Raw genomic sequence first — 24,960 nt, 5'->3', positions numbered from 1 at the left:
TGAACATTTTTTTTTTTTTTTTGGTGATAATGGGGGTGGAACCCAGAGGCTTTCTACCTTCGGGCCATACTCTCAGACCTATTTTATATTTTATTTGGAAACTGGGTCTCACTAAGTTGATGAGAGCCTCATTAAGTTGCTGAGGCTGGCTTCAAACCTGTGCTATCCTCCTGTCTCAGCCTCCCAAGTGCGGGATTACACGCCTGGCTCTCAATTGAACTTTTAAAAGTAAGTAAACAGTGGCATGAAAACTTTTCAAAATCAATATTAAATGAAATCTACTGTATGCTTCCAATAGTTAAAATGTGCAGAATAGCAGAAAATTTTCCTACTTAATCTCATCACACAGTGATACTGCTACCAGTGTGATCATCAGCCCTCTCAGTCATTTGCCATGCTCTTGAATTAGTCTCTCCACTGCACCCCCCCCCCTCACACACAAGTTAGCACAGAGGAAAGGAGACTTGGATTCATGCTTATTGATCTTCATGTTCACATGGCTGGCCTTAGGCTAGATTTAGGATATCATTTGTCAAGACAGAAGATTTGACTAGAGATATTATTAATGACTTATTTTGGCATTCATGTTCTGTGAGGCTTTTATATTATAGATAACTTCTGTCAGAATGCTTAATGTCTATGAAGTAAAAACTGGCCATCATCAGTTCAAGGGCTTAATGTTGAGTATATAACTAATATGAATGCTTCCTATTTTCCTCAAATCCAGGTGCTTCATTTCTTTTCTTTTTTCTTTTCTTTTCTTTCTTTTTTTTTTTTTTTTTTTTTTTTTGGTGGTACTGGGGTTCCTGGAAACCCTTCTACTTTCAAGTTACACGCCCAGACCTATTTTTATACTTTTTTATTCAGAAACAGTCTCTTAAGGCAGCACGGCTGGCTTTGAACTTGTGAGATCCTCCTGTCTCCACCTTCCAAGCGCGGGGATTTTCAGAGGTTTTCAGAAAGACACTCATGACCTGTATATGTGTTCTTTAAAGTAGGTCAGACATTACCAAATTTTGCCATCACAGAACTAAACTCACATTTCTAATTACCAGGCCTTTTATCTAAAACAATCCATCATTGAAATCAACTATGAGTCATTTCATGCAATGTGATTTCTCTAAGTTGCTGTTGTCTGGATTGGTCAAATTTGGTATTGATATTAACATCATACTGAGTCAAATTTCATCCACATAAAAACTTGCTTGAGAATTTCAACTTTATGATGCCCTAAAAACTAATGCAAATATCAGGTGTTAGAAAACCTACAATCAGTGTTTCTCTGATTAGAACTTAGATCTTCATGTTTGGATGTGAAAATATCAACAAATACAATCAAAGGAATAGCATTCTTCTTAATTTCAGGAGTCCAACATGGCATTTTAAAACATAGTGTAGCTGGGCGTGGTGGTGCACGCTTGTAATCCCTGCACTTGGGAGGTGGAGACAGGAGGATTGCGCTGGTTCAGAGCCAGCCTCACTGGCTTAAGAGACCCTGTTTCCAAACAAAATATTTAAAAAATAGATCTGGGAGTGTAGCCCGAATGTAGAAGGGCTTCCAGGAACCCCAGTACCACCAAAAACAACAACAACAACAACATAGTATATAGCTTTCCTGGAATTTAATAAGATAAGGTTGAGCAGATGGAACATAAAAAGACAAGCTGTGTTCTAGTTTATTTTCAAAGTAGTACTTTTTTTTGAGAACCAATCATTTAATTGGACTTTAGAAAACATCAGCAAATCAGAAATGTAGAAGAAGTTGCCAGTAAATTAAGCCTTATTGCAAAACATTACAAGTAAAGTGACTCATTTAAATCAAGAGGTCTCTTAAGGAACTACTAATTTAGTTAATCAAGGTGATATGACTTTAGAAAGTAAATTATACTTAAATGAGGTTCTGATGTGGCTCTAATCCTTTAAATGGCTCCCAGAACATGTCTACACTGATGATAGAATTACAGTGGTAATTTCTACACATGTCATGTGATCCTATTGCATGATGTCAGAAAAAGAGAAGCTAAAATTCTGAAGTTATGCTAACATGTATTAGATGATGCATTAATAAGACCTCAAAGTCTTTCCATGCAATTCTGAAGTCATGTGTCAAACACACATATCCCCTCTCCTACCAGCTGCAGTAGAAATAAAGAATTTTCCTTTTTCTCTCTAGTTTCCATCACAACCCCTGGGCAGTATCTCTCAGGTGTTAAATATATAAGGTCTACATGTGAAAGTTTTGTAGGGAGAAATTAGAAGATTAAGAGTGTTGAGTTCGGGGAGATAAAAAGGAGCTGCAGAGAACAGATCATCCTACTGGTAGGTAGCCTTCATAAGCCTGTTTCTTCCTTCACTAGGACCTAAAGAAGGTCCCAGATAATTTTCTCATGATTACTATCACTTTTACCCTTGGTTACCATTCCTGTAACACAGTTGGTTTCAAAGCAAGTGCCCTTTGAAACATTCTGATTAAAATTAAAATGTATGATAAGATTTCTGCTTCCAGAAATGGTGAAATAACAAGAAGCATATTTGCCTCCCTGCCTCAAACAACTAACACTTAACAAATTGCATGGAAATCTGCTTTTAGATATCAGTCCTGATGCAACATAGAAGAGAGATCCCCAAGAGAAACAAAATAAATCAAGTGACTTTATAATTGCTCCAGCTCACTACCTAAAGGGAGTATCCAGCTTCTGGCAGGGAAGAAGGAACCTACACACATTTCTGGAGAGGGTAGAGAGGAAGGAGGGAGATAGAATATAAGAGAGGGCATGCAAACTAAAAAGATACAGCAGGGTCACTGTATCCTTGTGACATACAGCAGACACTCCTCTCTCATCCTAGGAAGAAATATAGAATAGAAAATACAAGCTGGGTGTGGTAGTGCAATCCTGTAATTCCAGTATTTGGGGGGTTGGGGCAGAAGAATCACTGGCTCAAGGACAGTGTTGTAAGTTAGTGAGACCCTATTTTAAACTAAAAAATAAAAGGGTTGGGGATGTAGCTCAGAGGTAGAATATTTCTGGGGTTCAATCTCCAGTACCATGGAGGAAAAGAGAAAGAGAGAGAGACACAGAGACACACACACACAGAGAGAGAGAGAGAGAGAGAGAGAGAGAGAGAGAGAGAGAGAGAGAGAGAGGAGAAAATGCAGAGTACTCATTTGAAGAGAAAATGTAATTAAAGAGAAAAAAGAAAACTCCACTTTAATATCTTGCATTGAAGAAGAAATAAGGTAACAAAAGGACAAATAAATCAAGAGGCTAAGCCTAGGAAATAAAATAAGAAGCTGATATGTAAAAAGAATTTACAGAGTTCAGAAAATAACCAGAGATCCAAAATCCACATGTCTAAAACTAAAAACATAACATAGAAACAGTAAGCCACAAAATAAACTGGATGAAAATGTATCTGAATTACTTCAACAAAGAAATGATTAATATAATTAGTGAACACATAAGAAATAAAGATCAGAACAATTGCAAAGATAAAAATATATGGGACAATGAATATATATCTAAGAAAGTTGTGTTTTTCATTATAAAACATAACAGTATAATAATAAAAAATAATCAAAATTAAGCCAAAAAAAATCCCTGAATTAATGGCACAGCTGAATCTGGAGACTGAAAAGCACATCTGAAGAAAATCTGTTACAAAATAATAAAAAACAAGACATGTTATATTTAAATTATTTATGTGTAAAGAAAAATACATACTTTTTTAGGTATAACAATAAAAAGTGCAAGTCACTTTCTATAATGAACAAAGTATCAGGGCACTTTAACATTTTCTTCAGAAAATATGTAACAATGTTCTGGGAGAGACAGACCTAAAATTATTAATTATAATTATTTATTTATTTATTATTAATTATTATTTAATTAATAATTAAAAATTAATTATAATAAATTAGTGGTGGCCTTTAACACCATGAGACCTTGAAGAAAATAAAAAGGATGAGATTGTTCCAACCAAGAGATAAACAGAGAGAAATTGGGGGCACTAAAGAATGTTCGGGTATGTCTTGTCAACATGATTTACATTATGATGTGAGACTATAATGCACCAATAAAAGCACAAAAAATCTAATAAAGAAAGAGGAATGGAAAATACACTAAAATATTAAACAAACACTTAACTCCAGAAGATGGTGAGAAAGGACCTATGAAGTTTAGCAGTAAAAAAGAGATTTATCCAATAACTTTGTGCCCTTCAATATTTTTTCTAGTGCATAGGCAAAGGACTGACATTCTGAAGGACATAAGAATTCATAGGTGTTTGCTTCAGCTGCACATACACTAAAATTGGAATGATACAGAGATTAGCATGGCTACTGCACAAAAATGGTACACAAATTTGTGAGGTGTCCCATGTTTTTACATTAGAGAAAAGACAACATTTTCAACAAATAGTTCCAGGAAAAAATATACTGGTTATTTACTTGTAGGAAAATGGAATTAAATCCCTGCCTCCCATCCTGCACAATAGTCAACTCAAGATGGATCAACCTGAAAATTAGACCAGAGACTGAAATTATTTTAGGAGGGTATAGGTCCAACACTCCAACATGAAGACATAGGTAGAAACTTCCTCAATAAGACAATAAAGGCTTAGAAAATTAAAACAATTAATAAATGGAATGGCATTAAACTAAAATGTTTCTGTTTACCAAAGAATACCATTAAGAGACTGAGAGAAAACCTACAGAATGGGAGATCTTTTCCAGTTACTTCTCTTAATATAAGGTTAATATATAGAATTATACAAGACAACCTAAAGGAGGAGAAAGGAAGGGGGAAGAGGAAAATCTCTAAAACACACAATGTACTTAAACATATCGAAGTCAACCACTAAGCCGAGCAAGGGAGGGAGGGACGAGGAGGGAATGGGGTGGGAATTGGGTAGGGGTTAAATCAGTGATGTGTACATGTCTGTACACACAAGCGTTTTACTCCAATATGATATATGAATATAATGCACCAATAAAAATTTAAAAAAATCAAAGTGCTTAAAAGACTTAAGACTAAAAAAAATGTAACCCAATCAAGAAAGGGCAACTAAAGACTTCAAAAAAAAAGACAAACAAGTATCTAATAAATATATGAAAAATGTTTAATATCATTAGCCATCAAGGAGATGCAAATCAAAACTAAACTGAACTACCACAATTTGAATGGCAATCAAAAAGTCAACAATAAATGCTGGTGAGGATGTGGGGAAATAGAAGCTCTACACTCTTGGTGGGATTGCAAATTAGTGCAGTTGCTACAAAATCCATCATATACTTCAGCAGTACGAGTCCTGTGTATCTTTTCAAAGGAACTAAAATCAGATAATTATAAAAATACATGTTTATAGCAGTATAATTCACAATAGCCAAATTATGGAACTAGTGTAGGTGTCCATCAACAGATGAATGGATTATAAAATTATGGAATATAAACAATGAAATTTTACTTAATAATCAAGAATAAAATATAATTTGTATGAAAATAAATGCACCTGGAAAATATTATGTCAAGTGAAATTAGTAAGCCACAGAAGTGAAAGGTCATGTGGTTTTTGTCAAATGCAGAAGCTAAGGAGTAATTGGGATTTAAGTAGGACTTTAAATAAAGGAGAAAATACTCTGGTGGAGCCAGGGAGATGTTTTTGGAAAGGGGAGGAGAGAAAGAATTAATGAAGGAAACATTTCTATTGATGTTGTGTACATATGTGAGAATACCAATGGCCATCACAATATTATGTATGGGGAAGGGGTAAAGGAATGGGGAGGGAGCCAGAAGAAAGCCCACCAAGTGCTGTATACAAGTATGTCACTATCATCATGAACTACATTAAGATGTGAGTCTCTAAGGAATCAATAAAATTATTAAAAAATTAAAATAATTCATAGAATATAGGAACTATGATTCTTAAAAGAAGAAATATATTACTGTAGTTCTCTGATTTTCAACCCCTTTGGAACGACACCCAGGAGTGATTTAGCCAGATGTTATAGTGGATTCATTCCCAGTTTTCTAAGGAATCTCCACACTGATCTCTATAGTGGCCAATTAGTTTACACACCTATCAACAGTGTAAGAGTTCCTCTTTCCCCACACCAGCATATGTTGCTATTTGATTTCTTTATGCTTGTCACTCTGATTGGGGTTAGATGGATACTCAGTTTAGTTTTGATTTGTATCTCCCTGATGGCTAATGATGTTGGATGTTTTTTTCATGTATCTATTGGCCATTTGTATTTCGTCTTTAGTAAAATGTCTATTCAATTCAGTTGCCCATTTCTTGATTGGGTTATTTGTTTTTCTAGTGTAGAGCCTTTTGATCTCTTTGTATATTTTGGATATTTATCCTCTATCAGAAGCTATACCACTCTTGGGTATCTTTCCAAAGGGATTGAAATCAGAGAACTACAATAACATATGCATACCAATGTTCATAGCAGCACAATTCGTAATAGCCAAAATATGGAACCAACCTAGGTCTCCATCAACAGATGAATGGATTACAAAATTATGGAAAATATACACAATGGAATTCTATTCAGCTATAAAGAAGAACAAAATCATGTCATTTTTAAGAAGATGGAAAGACCTGGAGAACATTACGTTAAGTGAGATCAGCCAATCACAGAAAGAGAATATGCCCAAACTAGGGAGTATTGGGGATATCAGAGGGATTTCAGATAATGTAGGAAAAACCTCAGCAAAGCTAGAATGGAAGGGTAGGAGAGGACAAAGGCTGAGATGGATTAATGGAGGAGCTACATTCGAATATATATAAAATATGAATGTAGCATGATCAACCTGGACACTCATTTTTGGAAGGGTAGAAAGGAGAACTGGGTGGGAGAGCACCAAGCACTGTCTGATTGTATGCCATTTTCAATATGAGCCACATAAAAAAGAACCCATAGTATAAAATAAAGAAAAATAAATATAATGATCAAGTCCATTCAAATAATACATGACTGCATAAAACTGTGGTAAAGCAGACTGGTTGTTATCATTGCATCTATTTAAATATAGAACTTAGAATGAATAACTAAGAGAATTATGGTTATAGAATAGTATATAAATGTTATAAACTCTATTACATAAATAATTATACAATCAATATTAAGAGTGGGAAGTAGACTAAAATATATATGAGCACTAATTTTATTATATTTAAAAGCAGGGGGTCAATTATTCTGCCTGAAATTGAATTGCATTTAGAAGAAATCATTAATATCTTTTGGTGGTACTGGGGTTCCTGGAAACCCTTCTACCTCTGGGCTACACTCCCAGACCTATTTTATATTTTTATTTGGAAACGGTCTCTTAAGCCAGCGTGGCTGGCTTCGAACCTGCACGATCCTCCTGTCTCCACCTCCCAAGCACAGGGATTACAAGCATTTGCCACCATGCGGCGTTAACTATATATTTTTAATGTTGTTCCCTATGTTTCTTACTCATAGAGGAGAAAGAAAATTATATATTGAAATTAAGAAACATGTATTTAAAGTTGATCAGTTTTTCAGTTCCCCTTAGGTATCTTCTTTTACTAAATACAAAAATTAGATCTAATATTTCCTTTTGCAAAGTATCGTTTATAGGGTGATTAAATATGTGTGTGGGGGGGGATACTGGGGACTGAACCAAGGGGGTATTTTGAGCTTTGCCACTGAGCTACACCCAATGCATTTTTAAAATTTTGAAACAAGGTCTCCCTAAGGTAAGATATGCTCCCCTGAAACCTGCACTCCTCCTGTCTCAGCTTCCCAAGTACTGAATTACATTCATGTGCTAACATGCCTGGCTGTGATTAACTTTTTATAAATTACTTTTGTCTTTTAATTAGTCTATTTTTCTATATCCATATTAATCTAATCATTTATCCAAAGATCAATGTACCAACTCCATTATTTATTTGTCTACTCCTTGATCTGCAAATCTTCATCAAGAGATTTCTGGAATACTAGGCAATTAATATTATCATGTATGTTGCATTTTAATTTTATTTCTTCCTTAAGTTATGTCTATTTTTATTGTATTATATGATAGTGGACATGCCTACATTTTACAATAACAATAAAAACATCTCTTGAGCCAAATAGACTTGCAAACCACTGCGGTGGAAAATGTGGATGAGTAAGCTCCTGGTGGAAGTTGTTGGCTGAGACAAAAGACAAAGCAAGAGAAAGAATAATAATGAGGAATGGAAGACAGGAGTATTGACATAATTGTCAAGAGCCACTATCAGTCTGAAGGCTAAGCTTGGATCCTATCGGTACTTAATGATAGACCAATCTAATTGCTTATCCTTGGCTTAAATTTCTAATGAATCTCAAGGGTTGAGGTCTAAGCACAGTATCACCTTCAGATACTAATGGAGAGTTTAATATTGGTAGGCAGTGAGGGAATGGGACTCCCAGGAGATAAGGGTTAAGAAAAACAAGATCTAGAGGACCCCTAAGAAGGAAGGTGGTTCAATGTTGTTCATCAAGCCTGAACATAGACAAATGTGGAGGAGTGGAGCCAAGGTGTCAAAAACCAAAGATCTATGTGCACCAACCTTAGACTCATGAACTGTTGCTATGTAGAGATCAGGAAACAGACATGCAGAACAGTCTCATGACTTTGGGGAATTAAAGACCATAGATGAAAAATTCACTAAGTCAAGAAAAACAAGATGAAAAACAGTGACTTTCTTCATTCGTTAATGTTTATACATAGGAGCTTCAAACATGTAAAGCCATATGCTTCAAACATATGTAAAGCCTCCCCTGCATAGGATCTTTAACCCTTCTGCTGTCCTTGGTGGATCAAGTGGACTATGTGAAAAGGTGGTGTGCGATTGACTGTGCATGGCCCAGGCTACACTTGGGCAGTGTCAGAGGCCCTGCTGGGCTCTGGAGTCTGCTGAGGCTCCTAGGGAGGATCTGCCTCTTTGCTTGCTCGCTCCTTTAAAATAAGCTTTTCACTTGAACTTTCCTGATGTCTGTGGATTTCATTCTTGAACTCCATAAGACAAGGACGCAGTAAAAACGGTACCATTAATAATTACCTAGTTATACTTGCTTGAGAGGGCTTAATTGCCAAGTTAAAGTGCATTCACCATCTCTCAGTAGCTCCATGTGAGTATGGATGCAGAGATCTACCATGGATACAGGTATGTTAAGTATCAGAAACAGGAGGGCTCTGGAGAATGAAATGGGGGAGTGTGTCACCCCGTGGGATCTCTGTAAGGCCCTTCAGATTCTAGGAGAAAGTTTCCAAGAGGTGCCCTGCAACCAAAACATTTTTTACTGTATAAAGAACAAATTGAGAATAGAGACATCAGGGGAAAAGCAGGGGAGCTGAAGGTCCTGGAACACACTGAGAGCCAGCAGGCTCCTGGCTGATAGGGAATTGCATAAAACAAGAGACCAAAAAAGATTTGGAATGACAGAGGCAGAGAAAAAAGAGAATTAAGCCAGAGACCTTTGAGTTTAAATCTGCAAAGTATGAGACTACTCCCAAAATAAGCTGGCTGGAGAATTTCAAATGACATCTCTATTTTTTTAAGATATCTGCATCTGGCAGTTCAATTCTGAACTGGAATTTTAATTTCAGAAGGTATTGGAATGTTTAAAGATATATAAGAGTCAATTGATTAAAATCGCCATTTTCAGCAGTTTCATATTTTCCAACCTGATTTTGATTTTCCTTTTCTCCTACTTTCCCCCAGAGTCAGACAGATGTGGGTTCAGTTTATGTCCCACCTGCATCATAGCTATGTGAAGGCTGAGCAAAAATCTTCTAAAAGGTTCCCTTTCCTCACCCAGATAATGGAGATAATAATAATATTATCTACTTACTAGGGTTCTGGTAAAGACCAAAGGGGTTGATATTTATCAAGGGCTTATCCCAGAAAGCATTTATAACTAGGCAGTTTTTATTACTTTTATATTAACTAAATATTTGTTTCACTTCCCTGCTTAAGGTCCCTACCTGATTTTCTAATGCCCTTGGGGTAAAGTCAAATTCTTTGATGTGGCTTAGAAAGCTCTTCATGACTTTTGGATTTTACTTTATTCCACCAGCCTCATTTTTTTTTTTAGTTCTATTAAACACTATGCTTTTCAAATTCATGTCAATTTGAAGTCCCTCAATTTCTCAGCAGGTCAAGTTTGCTCTCACCTCACTGACCTAGAGCACCAATCCTCATATCATCTGCCTACATCCTACTGCCAGATGCCATTTCCTTATGAAAATCTAGATAATTTCTTTGCTGGTTGGTATTCTTCTAAAGCTACCATACAAGATTGAATTTTACCCCTCAGTTTGCCCATCATTCTTTATTATAATTTTGTATGGCCAGGCGTGGTGGCGCATGCTTGTAATCCCCGCACTTGGGAGTTGGAGACAGGAGGATCACGCAGGTTCGAAGCCAGCCATGCTGGCTTAAGAGACCCTGCTTCCAAATAAAAATATTAAAAAATAGGTCTGGGAGTGTAGCCCAGAGGTAGAAGGGCTTCCAGGAACCCCAGTACCACTAAAAAAAAAAAAAAAAAAAAAAAATTTGTATGATTACCACTCCCTCCTTCGCAATGGGAATATCATATCTGACTTTATTTCCCATTGACTCTCACAATTGAAGGTACCATGGGGCACATTTGAGGTGCTCGCTTAATCTTTGCTAATGGTGCTACATCTTGGAAATGTACATGGTATAGATTGAATATTTCTTCATACCCTAAAATGTGTCTGTTGAAATCATAACCCTATAATGATGATAATAGGAAGTGGGGCCTTTGGAGGTGATAAGGCATGAGGGTGAGTCTTCATGACTGGAATTAGTGTTTTTATAAGACTAAGCAGAGAGCTTGTTTTCTCTCTCTCTCTCTCTCTCTCTCTCTCTCTCTCTCTCTCTTTCTCTCTGTCCTCCAATATGTGAGGACAGCCTTGTGCAAGCCAAGAAATGGGTCCTATTAGTCCTGTTACCCTGGCTTTTGGACCTCTCTGCTTCCAAAAACTCTGGGAAATAAATGTTTGTTTTTTAAGCCACTCAGTCTTGGGTAATTTGTTATAGAAGTCTGAACTGACAAAGATAGTACATTATAGCAATTCATTTTTCTCCTACATATACTACTGTTTATTTAAACATAAATCATATTTTTGTGGGTTGGTTAAGGCAGAGGAAAAATTCCTCATTGCTATTAATTAGAGACTAATTTCATATATGTAGTTACCAAATACAATGGCCTATAGTTTATCCCAATTTAAAGTCTTTATTTAGGCTTATTTGAAGCTTAAGTGGTCAAGGAACAATTAAAGCATATAAAAGATAATATTTTTTTTTTGTGGTACTGGGGATGAAACCCAGGGGTTTCATTGCACCTCTGAGCTACACAGTCCTATTTTTTAGTCTTTTTATTTTTTGAAATAGGGTCTCACTGAGTTGCAAAGGGTCTCGCTAAGTAGCTAAGGCTCTCAGAGAACCATGATCCCCCGGTCTCTGCCTCCCAAATGCTGAGATTACATGGCCAGCCTAAGATAATATTCTAAATATAGTTTCATTTTGTTTTATTTAAATTTATTGGTGCATTATAATTATACCTAGTAGTATAATTCATTGCAATATATTTTACATGCATATAGCATAATTCAGTCTGTTTAATCCTTCAGTTATTCCTCTTTCCCTCTCCTCTTCCCTTCCCCTAGTCCTTTTTCTCTATTCTACAGATCTCCCTTCTAATAAATATGATATAAAATGTTATTTACCTAATATGAAGGCCAATCAGGGAAGAATAACTCACTTCTTCTGAATTAATATCATTAATTTTTGCTTTCAAATTCTTGCTTTGATATTTCATGTTATTGCATTTGATATTACATGATGTTGCATGTATTTGGGAGTCTGAGGTGGGAGGAGTGCAAGTTTTTGGCCAGCTTAAGCAACTTAGTGATAACAACTTTACCAACTTAGTGAGCCTCAGCAACTTAGTAGAGCACACCTGGGCTCAATCCCAAATATCACACACCCAAAAATGTTTTGGGTTTTTTCTTTTACTTGCATTTGCTGTGGAAAAAGTTTTTATATAATCTTATTTCAAATTATGCATTTGCTCCATTATCTCTTTATTATTAGCTTCCCAAATATTCTAGGAAAATACAAAGAGCTGTGTGAATGAGACCTAGAAAAGAAATTGTATTCATTGCTTGTTGTTTATCAATCTCTCAAAAACTTAATTGCATAGACTTTTGATAAAAAGAGATGTATCTTAACATTTGGAGGAAGCCTGTATAGATCATGAATGAATTCCTCAATCTTGCTGATCTTAGGCACTAATTCAATGGAAAGGTATCCTGATCCCTGGAAAATAGCTTTTCTTTCTTAGAGTCTCCTCCAACTCCCATGCCAAGCTTTCCTCTTAAAGAAGAGTTCAAAATTGTGGGAAATTTAAGTCTGGCATTCCATTAAAGTAAAATTTTCAGAAAAAATTATAATAGCTTTCTTTTTACTTAAATATGGTAGCTTATTAAAAATGGTACAATGGGTAGCTGAAGCAAAATTACCAGAATAGATATACATATACATATTCATATTATCCAAATAACTTCTGCCTTACAATCCTAAAACTTAAATCTATCTTTAACACCATCAGTATCTTTGAGCACTGGAACTGGAATTATAAAAAATGTTTAAATTAAGTTTTGGTTACATGAATTCTGTGTAACCTTGGGCATGAGGGTGAGTCTTCATGACTGGGATTAGTGTCTTTATAAGACTAAGCAGAGAGCTTGTACTCTCTCTTTCTCTCTCTGTTCTCCAAAATGTGAGGACAGCCTTGTGCAAGCCAAGAAGTGGGTCCTATTAGTCCTGTTACCCTGAACTTTGGACCTCTCTGCTTCCAAAACTCTGGGAAATAAATGTTTGTTTTTTAAGCCACTCAGTCTTGGGTAATTTGTTATAGAAGTCTGAACTGACAAAGATAGTACATTATAGCAATTCATGTATATATAACCTTAATTTAAATATTTGAAGTAATTCCCATTTAGTTTATAAATTTAGTTTATCTGAAAATAACATTGTCCTCTTTGGTTAAAAAAAATTGAGATAATTTACCTCAATGATACTACTTTTAAAAACCGTAAGTATTTGTAATTTATAAAAACAAATGTGAGAAACAGATCCTAATATTTAAGGAATAGTGAGTAACCCTCAAGTCAGTGAAAATCTCAAGTTTTACAATATTCAGGAAAGTTTGAGAAACAAATCTTAGTTTATTTCAATTACTTCTTTGTGATTCAAAGGAGCACTGAAGAGAACAATATGATATTAAGAGAAAACAATAATCTGAATTTATTTGCTAAGGAGATAAAGTAGAAATGTAGCTCACTTGCTGGGATGTAAGCAAGATACTAACAAGTGTTAAAAGCTAGAAGTTGTTCTAGTTTTGAATTGGAGAAGAAATATATTTCTAAAAGCACTACAGTGGTTATCCATTCATACAATATAAACCTATCCTTCAATAAAATCATGATCAGGGAGAAAGTAAAAGTCTTGGACAATCTTGATTTTTTTTTTTTTTTTAATGTTGAGCCTTTAGTACTTTGTAAGGATCCCTGATGTTAAATTGCCCAACCCTGACGATGCTGCTTTACTAGAGTCATTATGTGACAAACAGCAGCTGAGCTCAACTAAATGGAAGCCTAATTCAGTGTTCTACTCTGGCAACACATGCCTGCGTGTTATTATCACCTCAGCCTGGTCTGAGTTAGGCACCTGATTTGGATAAGGCAAAGCAACATAGCCGTAACAAGTGAAACTATGAGTATACGTCACTTCCGTTTTCTGTCTTTAAATACCCTCTGATCACAAGGTAGTTCCGGGTTTTTTTTTTTTTTGTTGTTGTTGTTGTTGTTTTTAGCAAGTTCTGGTTCTGAGGCCTGCCCGATCTTAGATTCCTCAGCTTTTTGAGATCTTGAAACTCAATTGCTGGTAATTTTGTCGTTTGACACTGGTGATACTAAATCTTCACCAAAGTCTAGAGCAATTGTGTAGATAGTCATGTAAGAAATGTTAATATTTTTCTCTAGCGTATGGGGGAGGGGCATTCTCCTAATTAGCGATGTTTTCCTTTGACTTCCGCTGACAAGCTTGTAGTTCTTTCTCATTCCTTGACCTATCTTTTAGAGGATCTTGGTTTCTCCTAAGGACCTTGTCTCAACTCTTACCTATCTGAAGTATTTGTACATGTAGTTAATTGCATAAGATCAGCCTTGTGAAATCAGCAATGTAAGGGGAAGGAGTTTTCCAACATAATGAAACTAAAGTAACTATGGATTGCTAAAGTGAGAGGTCAAACTCTTTCCAACCTTAAGCAGAGTTCTAACTTGAAACATTAAAAACCCGAGAATTAAAAACTGGCATATATAACTAAGACTATTGTAAAGAATGAAGACATGGATAAATTAACATTACTGAAAATGATTTCTTTCTGGGGAGTCACCACTCAGCTTCTATTTTGCCTCATAAATAACCTCTGACTTGTGTTCTAAAATTTTATCTATCCCTTTCTCTGGGTCTTTCCACAAGGTTACAAATACTTCCCTTTATCTGCTCTATGACAAGTAAGATAGAGACTGGGTGTGAGAGTCCAGGACTGGTTATTCTTTCCTCATACCATCAGCTATAGTAACACTTTTCCCTTCTAACTGGTTTTGCCCAACTTAACTAGTCTTTTGAGTTTTTTACTTTACCTGTATATAGAGTCCAGGGCAAAGCATGGTGTCAGTATAAGGGAATTGGAAGGAGAAAAAATGTAAAACTGCTTGTAGTTTCAGCCCATTGTTCAAGGAAATTGTAGTTACTCCAAAATTTTTCTTCATGCTTTATTTTCTCCAGCAAAATACAAAAGAAAATTTCAACCTTTTTCTAAAGTGGATATTGTCCCCCTCTTGATGTTCAAATTCCTCTTAGGAAGCATCTTCCCTTACATTTACATTAATCTCAATATCTCACCCTCAAACTGCTGAAGTAAATCAAGCTGCTGTAGCTTTAAGAGGAATGAATTTCTCTTAGGAGATATCTTCCTAATATCTACCTTTATCCTAACCAGTCTTGTCCTCTGTGGGAAGCCATTAAGGTTTTCCCCTAAAATATTTGACTCAGCTGACTGTCCTTCACCCAGAGTCAACAAGGTTTGGGGTCAGAGAAGGTTCAAAGTAAAAGGTCTGAGAGATCAGGTGGTGATGGCACGAGGGTACTGATTAACCTACCTGTAATGTATGTGCTTTGGATTGGTCTCTATTGTATTCCGGTGGTGATAGCACGGGAATTGACCTGTAACTCTAAATACCCCAGGAGTAGGTCGGCCCAGGAGCAATATTGACCCAGAAGTAGGTGTTGGCCAGTAGGTTGACCAGTAGAGATGATATTGACCCAGAAGCAGAGGTCAGCCAGTAGAGATAGTAGGCTGGTGGCCTCCCACGTTAGAATTTGGTTCTCAGAATTTTTTTTATTCTAATAATTCATCCTCACACCTCTCTTCAGAACCCATATTTTTGCTGGCTGGCACCGGCAATCCTCAACAAACTACTGAAGTAAATAAAGCTGCTTCCACAGCTGCAGTCCTGAGGGGCCCACAAGGACCAACAGTCTCTGCCTTGTTTTCCTTCCACTCTGGGGAATTATTACAAGCCCAGTAGTGTCATCACTGTCTTTTGTGTCCTCCTTACCTCTGGCATTCAGGTATGGTTGCTCTGTTGAGAGAAGTTAAGCTGGCTTGTTCTGAGAACCTTTTGTTAATAGACTTCTTTTTGCTACAGTCCTGTGTATAATACCTAATTCCTGGTAACAACTAAAATATACCTAAGGGTCTCCATGTCATCTTTGTAGCCTGTCACTGAATGAATGAACTTTTCTTTCAAGGCAATTCATGTTCTCTAGCTCACTGGCTGGGTTCTTTTATTTTTCCATATTTCTACTGACTGTAATAAGATTACAAACTACATTTTAAAAGTTCCCTTTTTGAATCTGAGAAGGCATTCCAGAAACACCCCCTTCCCTGTTTCTGAACTTTAAAATTTTGACATGTTTCCATGAGGCTTGCTCCACCTTAATTTGGGTAGATGTGTTACTAGATCATTAATATACAAATCTTGCCGGGCGTGGTGGCGCACGCTTGTAATCCCCGCGCTTGGGAGGCGGAGACAGGAGGATCGCGCAGGTTCGAAGCCAGCCACGCGCGCTGGCTTAGGAGACCCTGTTTCTAAATAAAAATATAAAAATAGGTCTGGGAGTGTAGCCCAGAGGTAGAAGGGCTTCCAGGAACCCCAGTATATATATATATATATACAAATCTTGAGCTGAACCCTTAAAGTCCTTAAATCCATATCACTAGTGTGGCTCTACAGAAATAAAACACAAGAGTTCAGAGAACAAATGGCTGTATCCCTGGGAGTAGAGGTCAATTTAAATCCATGGAACTAGGGGTACGATGCAAATCTGAAGTTAGCACTAAATATCATTCTCTAGTGACTAGCTAATATCTACAACAGCCCTTGAGATTTAAAGTCTAGACTCAAAAGCAACAAAGTCTGTCTCCTAATATCTTAAAGCAATCAAACTGTCTTTGTTTCTAAGAGATACTAAAATACCATTTTAAGTAATCAAAGACTCAACCCAGCTGTAGCTGCACCAGAAACTGGCCAAGCTGTTATAACTACTGTAGTTTTAGAGGTTCTGCCTTTCATAGTGATCCTAGGTTTTCCAATATCAATCATTAGCTTTGTTTTTGTATTTTTTCCCAAAGTTAGCTGCCTGCTGAATTCATGTCCTTTGTGATGAAGACTAGGTGTTAACATTTATCCCTCCTGGCACACGGTCTCTAACTGGTGGAATATAAAAAGATAGCAGAAAGGGACTGAAGTGTTTTATTAATGGCTAGGCAGTATTCTCAAACCCTAAAATACAGATTCAATAGAAATGAAAACTGCAACTTGAATATTGACTTCTAACTCTAAAGCTGTAATAGGGCTCTTACAGGCCCCTAGGGGCTGAGGGTCTACTTACTGCAGCAGTTAGTGGTTTGTAAACTTGAGCGTACATCAGAATCACTGGGAGTGACTTACCACACAGATTGCAGAGCTCCATCCCCAGAGCTTTTAGTCCAGCATGTCTGAAGTAGAAAGAGAATCTACATACCTAACAAGTTTCCCCATGATGCTCATGCTGCTGGGCTGGTGAGCACACTTCAAGAACAGCTGATTGATTAGCACCCTGGATTAGAATGTCCAAGTGTGTGAGAGGTTCCCATTGTTTTCCAATGCAATAACCCAGCCCCCTGGAAAACGAGGCCCGGTGGATGTCAGATGCAATCAGTTCCACCCACCAGGAGTCACTCTTCCTCCTGGCATGGCAACAGAATGAAAGGCCAGAAATAAGCTTTCCAGTTTTCCTGAGTAATGATTGCCACTTTGAAGGATACAGAAATATCCAATTAAGTCAAGAGAAAGTTTTTTCATGAACAGTGAAAACAGTGATCAAAATTTCACTTTTTGCGAGACTTAGATGTGGGGTGATAAAAGTAGGATAATTACATCTTAGAGGCGCCTACAAAGAGCAAGATGTCAACAGATCTTGTTCTCTTTGGAGGCTCCTGAGAGAACCTTTCTTTCATTAGTCAGCTTTCAGAGGCTGCCAACATTCCCTGGCCAATGGCTGCCCCCTTCTACCTTCAAACTAACAATACAGCATTTTCATAACCTTATTTTCTGCATCAGATATTTCCCTGACTCAATTCTTTTGCCCCATCATTCAGATGTTAGACTCTTGTGATTACTTTGGGTCCTCCCAGAAAATTCAGGATGAACTGTGTTTTAAGGTCAGCTGACAAACTTTAGTAGTCTTTAAATATAACTTACTAAGTTCTAGAAATAGACTTGGGTATCTTTGAGAGGAAGCATTACTCTGCTGAACACAAGGGAGAAAAGTTAAGATTCATAGAATTCTATGCCTTAAGCATAGCATTGCATTCATTTAGTGGCTTAGTCACCCACCACCACACACTAAGCTAATAAGTATATATATATTTTACTAATATAGAAGAAATGAGGATAGGTAGAAAAGACCATCAGGGAAGGGCAAAGAAACTATAAAACCCTCAGCTTTACTCCCTAAATCTGTTCCTCCAGGTCTAAATTATTAAAAATCCTTAGAATCTTGGTGTACTATGAGTCCAGATGATTGATCTACGTACATCTCTAGTTTACATACTACATTCTATATAGGCTAAGTAAAGACAAGGGAAATTATTCTTAGAAACTATGAATCCATGCATTATCTATTTGGATGATGCAGGAGATCCTGAAAGAACCAGGCCACTGCGATCCACTCTGCCCTACAACTAAAAGAACTGAGCTCACCAGGCTGACGTCAAACCCCATGCATTTCCCATGTTCACTGTTCAACAGTATCTCACTCCCCAGTGCCTGAACTCCTCCCTTTGGGTGTATAAGTTGCTCTTTCTTTCCTCAATACATCTCTTCTGTCCCTAAAGATCCATTCAGTAACTCTAAGGATTTATTCAGTAGTGTAAATCAAGAACTTCACAGGGCTAAGTTGAGTCATTTTTTTCAGGGAGACCTCCTTGGACCCCAATTTTATATTTAAAATGAAAGGGGCCATTTACTAGATTAATTATGACTTTGCTGCTCAGCTTCTAGGTGACTTATTTTACAGCTAATGTCTTTTTTTTTTCTCCATCCCCTTTTAACAACTAATATGTTACCGGGTTACTGACCACAGTACTGAGGGCTGTAACAGCAAGTTCATAGAACTGGTCTCAATCATTTAATTTTGCAAAATTTTGCAAACTAACATTACAAAATGATCAGTTAAATAACCATTTAGCCATTGGAAATATAAAAAAAACTTTTTTAAAGAAACAGACTTTAACTCTGTCTCTCTGGCATAATCTTGCCTTCCTTGCATTAAAGTGGTTTTGCTTCACCTTAGTCAGTGGGACTCAATGGTGCTAAATAGTCACATCACAGAAGCCCTTGGATTCCATGCTGAGGCTCTTCCAGGCCGCAACTTATTTTCCCTTTTCTAGTTACTGATCTCTGATCATGTTAGGCATATGATAAGTATTTTGTCCTGGGAATAAGGGAGTCCCCCTCTAATTCTAATTTTGTCAAGATAAAACACCTTGTCATTCTTTCCACGTGTATATATATTGGTTTTGGCTGCTCATCATTGTCTTAGAAAGCAGGGGCTTATGCAGAGAAGTTTCTCAGGAAAAAATGGTATTAACTCTTTTCCTTTTCTACAAAGCTTAGCGATGGGGAATGATTGCTACCTACTGCTTTGCATGTTCATTAGTTTTTAAACTGTTTGCTCATTATTCAGTCATTACAGGTAATTGCTTAGATTTTGGTGTATGTCCCAGTACAATTCTTAGAAATGGCCATATTGCTTCTTTAAGATCTTTGTATATCTTCGTTCTAAACAGTGGCTTTGAGAAATGTAGTGTGCTTCAACCTCACTGCACTCCTGTGTTTCAAGGATGTTTCTGTTTAATGATAAAACAGAATATGTATCTCAACTTTCTGCCATGTCTGGAAGCTGCTTCTTTCTAGAGGCATTGAGATCTCTTAAGGGAAACACTTATTCTCCTGTTAGTCCTTAACAGGCAGAATGGAGAGGAAAACGGGTAGTTTTTCATGTACTCCATTGTTTCTCAATTCATTACAGAAAATTTCCTTGGAACATCCTTGTTCTCTTCCCAGTTGCTTTTGGCTTCTGATCTCCTGGTGTCTACTCACATTCAGAGAGCTTTGGAACTTGCCCCATGCTTTTCTGGGTATCACTGAGGAGGTAGAAAGAAATGGGCAGGACCACAGTGGAAAGACTTAATTTCTTGGGAGGCAACAAATGCTAACTTCAAACCTCCTGAAAGGATAGACCTCCTGAATGTTGATCGCTAACAAAATCAAAAGGCTCCTGAGAGTGGCCAGATGCTTACAAAACCCCAGTTTTCACCAATAATCAATTCCAGAGCATCCCAGAAAAGTTTTTGGGACTCCAAACATGTAAAGGAGACACAAAGAACACTACCTACATCCCTGGAAACTACCTCTGGGACCTCAACTTTCACAACTGAGAGAGTGTGGGGAGCCATTAAGGTTTTCCCCTAAAATATTTCTGACTCAGCTGGCCTTCGCCCAGAGTCAAAAAGGTTTGGGGTCATAGAAGTTTAAAAGTAAAAGGTCTGAGAGGAGATCAGGTGGTGATGCTCAGATCAGGTGGTGATGGCATGAGGATATTGATTGACCTACCTGTAATGTATGTGCTTTGGATTGGTCTGTTGTATTCTGGTGGTGATAGCACGAGGATATTGATTGACCTGTAACTGTATAAATACCTCAAGAGAAATAAGAACACTGTCGGCCAGTAGAAAATACTGACCCAGGAGCAGGGATCGGCTAGTAGAGATATCGACTTAGGAGTAGGCTGGTGCCCCCCCCCCATGTCAAAATTAAAAATTCTCAATCCCCGTGGTTGGGAGGCAGAGACAGAAGGATCATGCAGGTTCAAAGCCAGCTTTGCTGGCGTAAGTGTCTGGGGGTGTAGCCCAGAGGTAGAAGGGTTTCCAGGAACCCCAGCACCACCAAAAATTAAAAAAAAATTCTTGGAATCATACTCTTAAAAAGTTAAATTCCTTCATACTCATGCCTCTCTTCGGAACCCATACTTTTGCCAGTTAGCTCCAGCAAGAAAGAAAATTCAAAACTCTACCCATTCAGGAACCCCTTGCTCTAGAAGCTTTTGCTCTTACTCTCTCATGCATCCCCTATGCCCTCTCCACAGGTTGTGTTGGCTTTGAGAGGGAGTAGGGTATAATTAAATGATGCTCAGCCCAGGCAACTCCTGGGAAGTGACCAGAAGACACCTGCTGCATATCAAGGTACACCAAGGCACCTAGGGGTAGTCTGCAATGCTTTTGTAGATGGTGTGGACTTTCAGAGAAAGCAACTTGCAATTGAGTGTATTGCTTGGACTACTCCCAGGTAGTCTCCAGGAGGCAGCTGCTGGACACCAGGGTCCCCACTGCCTAAAAGGTGATCTTCCTTCCTCTTTTTCTATTCTCCTTACAACAAACTCCCCACTTACCTCTCTGTTGTCTGTGTCATTCTATAACCTTGAGTACCCACAAGGACAATCTACACAATCCTTGATCCTAAATACCCAAGACACATCAATGGAAGTGGTCATTTAGTCTCTTACTCTAGTTACTAAATTAAAATTATATGTAGAAACTTTCAGTTTTTAAGAACTTGCCATCTTATAGCCAGGTTTGGTGGTACACCCCTATAATCCTAGTAATTGGAAGACTGAGACAAGAGTTCAAAGTTCATGCATGGTAATTCAGTGAGACCAACCCTGTTTCAGAATTAAAAAAGGGCTAAGCATGGTGGCACACATTTGTAATCCCAGTACTTGGGAGGCTGAGACATGAGGATCACAGGTTTACAGCTAGCCTCAGCAACTTGTGAGGCCCTCCACAACTTAGACCCTGTTTCAAAACAAAGAATAAAAAATTGGGCTGGGGATAGAGCTCAGAGGTAAAATGTCCCTGGGTTCAATCTTCAGTGCCACAAAAATAAAATAGGGCTAGAGGTTTAGAGGTAGACACCCCCCCCCTAGAGTCCTTAATCCCCAGTACTACACACAATTTGTCATTTCTTAACCTTAAATCTGCTTTTGGAAATCTTCTGTTTGCATCTTTGAATCCATCACCCATGCTTCTCTACCCTTCTATTTGCCACAGGTATGACCTGGGTTAATGAGCTTTCTTGTTCTTCCAATTGGGCTCGTTGAAGAATCAGGGGATCAGAAAAATTGGGGCACTTATTCTTATTCTCCCTGCACACTCCACGCTATCAGGTCATTTCAATATAAGTCTTCTTGGTTCTGTTACTATTTCCTCTACCATTCCCTGAGGTATTTCAAAATACCCTGATTTATTATCTCCTGTGAATTGCAATTCTCCTGTGGTTTCCATATACCCTGTCCTTGTAAACATATCTGTGAATAGTTGCCTTACTAAACACTGATTACCCAATGTGAGAATTCCATGTTTCCTTCTGGGACATTGTTGTCATAGCCATCTTACTACTATCCCCAATGAACATGGATCATTTTCCAATTTCCTTTAAAAAACAAAAATTGAACTTTGATTTTTTTTTTCTGGTGCTTTCATTTTTTTTATGTCCTACAACACTTTATCGTGGCAACAATCCAACTCTGTGAAGTTTACTTAGTATTCTGCAATCGTAATGCCACTAAACAAAATCAACTATATGGATCTGTCACGACAAAGTCATGGTCCTGTATCTCAGCAGGGCTCTTCATAACTACGCTGTTATAACTATCTTAATAGCTATTATAACCTCAAATTTTGTACTAATCAGATGAAGCCAAACTTTAATTCCTAATCTAACCTCTTGTCTCAGCTTACTGCTTTTCTTCTGTGTGCTTAAGGAAGATTTTAATGGCAAGTAATAAAAAATAAACCTTAAATGGCTTGGGCAAAAGGTTTTTAATTTTCTTTAAAATTTTGTAAAACATGGGAGTAGGGCTGACTTAGGTGAATCAAGGGGCAAAAATCATGTAAACAGGAACTGATTCCATTGGTCTCCTGACTCATCTCTAATCGTCCCTGTGTTGACTTATTGAAGGGACTCTTGCTGTTACAGACTTATGACTTGTGATAGTTGCTTTGGATGCCCCCTCTTATGTTCATATCTAAAAGTTAGCAGATTTACTTTACCTATACTAGTCAAGTAGAAGTTCTGGGCTCATCTCTTATCTTGAGTTGGGGCAACTACTTATCCCTGAATAGATCAATTTAGAATATAAGGTTCTAATGTAGTATACAAGGTCTGTGACATTTTGCATCCTACATAAAAAAGATCTTAAAGCTTCTCTTGGAATAAGATTATTAAAATTGTGGATTTAAACACATTTTTACCTGATTTCTGTTTCAGCACCCTTGATCTTGAGTAGACACATTCTATGTGAGTAGACACATTCTATGCCCAGGCATTTCCTTGGTAGAAACTTAATTACCAAAACTGTTATAGAATAGTTTTTCATTAGTCAATCATACAGTTTGCCATTGAGGAATGATTTTGGCTCAGTTTCTTGTAGGAAAATGAAGAAAGTGAAACCTTAATGATTCATTTTTCCTTTTCCCCAAGGCATAACTTGTGAAATAGAAGAAATATTAGCTAAAAAGGAGATGAACTGGGAAGGAAAAGGAAAATAGAACTTAAAAATCTAGAAACTTCGTATTCTTAACTACTTCATACAGGGTCACCTCTTTCAAAAGCCAGAAATAAGCCAAGCTTTTAATCAGAATAGACTATCTGGCCCATCTTTTCTTGGAAAAAGGTCCTCAGTAGGCCTAAATATCTTAATCATAATAGCCTCTCTTCACACCTGCAATTCTTGGGATGCTCCACAAAGTATCCTGCCCAATAGCTTGACCACTGGTCAAGCCCTGGCATCACCTGACACCCACCAATAAAATAGCATAACCTGAGGATTTATAAAAGGGACACTGGATCACCCGGTGTCACATCTCCACCATATGTCCCTAGCCAACCTCCCCCCTCTAAAAGACCTGTAAAGACCCCAAGCAGTTTATCCTGAGATGGCCCACATTCTCTCTTGTACATGTATTCTCCCACTTTATTAAATAAACCTCTGTCATTGTCTGACTGTTTACTGAAATTTTCTTCCAGGGAAGCCAAGGACCTCACAGATCCTAGTTCCTGAGGTGAGGAATGGGTCCATCTCACTCGATGATAGGTAGGAAATAGCTTCTAAAAGTGGCTGAATCTATGGTTTACTTTACATAAGAATAAGGAGAAAAATAATCTATAGCTCTCTTTAAGACTGAGGACCAAATCTTGGGCTCCATTATTGGCTTTTCATTACTATGAAATCTTGAACCACTTTTCCTCTGCTTACCAACAAAACAGGGAGGGTGAAAATCAGCCCCCTACTTTGTTAAATAAGGATAAGTAATTATGTGAGTGCATTTGATAATTTCTGGTGATCACTATAATTTTTTTAGCTTGGTTTATGAAAGAATTTTAAAAACTTTCTATACCAAATCTTTCAGTTCAACCAAATATATACATTGGGCACTGAGTATATAACATCTCCAATGCTTGGGGGGAAAAGGCTGTTTTGAAAATATCTTTACAAGGATAATTTGTATCCTCTTAAACAAAGAAATTATTTTGAAAATAGCAACAACATAGCCCAGCATGGAATTTTCAGCTCTTACCTCATTTTGATTTCACTTTTGAGGCCAAGTGAGAAATACGGGTCTGAATTAAAATTCAGTCTTAGCTTTCATAACATGAGGTGCAAGTACAATTTTATAATGTGAAGTCTTTTGGGCTATTCCTAGCAACTGGCATTATTTAGGTAATAAAACTATGGTAAAATGTAGCAGGCTGGAGACATTTGGGACTTCTCTTTGCAAACATCATTAATCATCTCTGAGATATGCTTTTGTTTACATGTTTTAAACACAGTTCCATTTGTTTACAATCCTAATGGAAATTAAGTGAATTCCTAGAGTGAACAGCTTGCTGTTTTATGAAAAAATAGATTCCTTTTTACCAAGCAAATACTGGATTTTCTTATTTGAAAGATTTTCCAATTTTACTTTCACCTTATCTTTAATACCTGTGAATCAATAACCATTCAGATTTATTTGCATTCTTCTTCCTTTCTTGATACTCCATTCTGGCTTAGTCATTGCAGAGGAGATGTGGCTAGAGCTCCCTTGGCAGCTGCAGTGATTTGCATCAATTGACACCCAACCAAACAGCTCCATTTCACAGCCAGCAGCTGCTACTGTTAACACCTGGACCCAAATCCTGTCTGTTTTCTTACAGA

This window comes from Muscardinus avellanarius (assembly GCF_963383645.1).
Source record: "Muscardinus avellanarius genome assembly, chromosome: 1".
NCBI classification, from domain to species: domain Eukaryota; kingdom Metazoa; phylum Chordata; class Mammalia; order Rodentia; family Gliridae; genus Muscardinus; species Muscardinus avellanarius.
The sequence above is the reverse complement of the archived record's forward strand: the minus strand, read 5'-3'. Positions refer to the sequence as shown.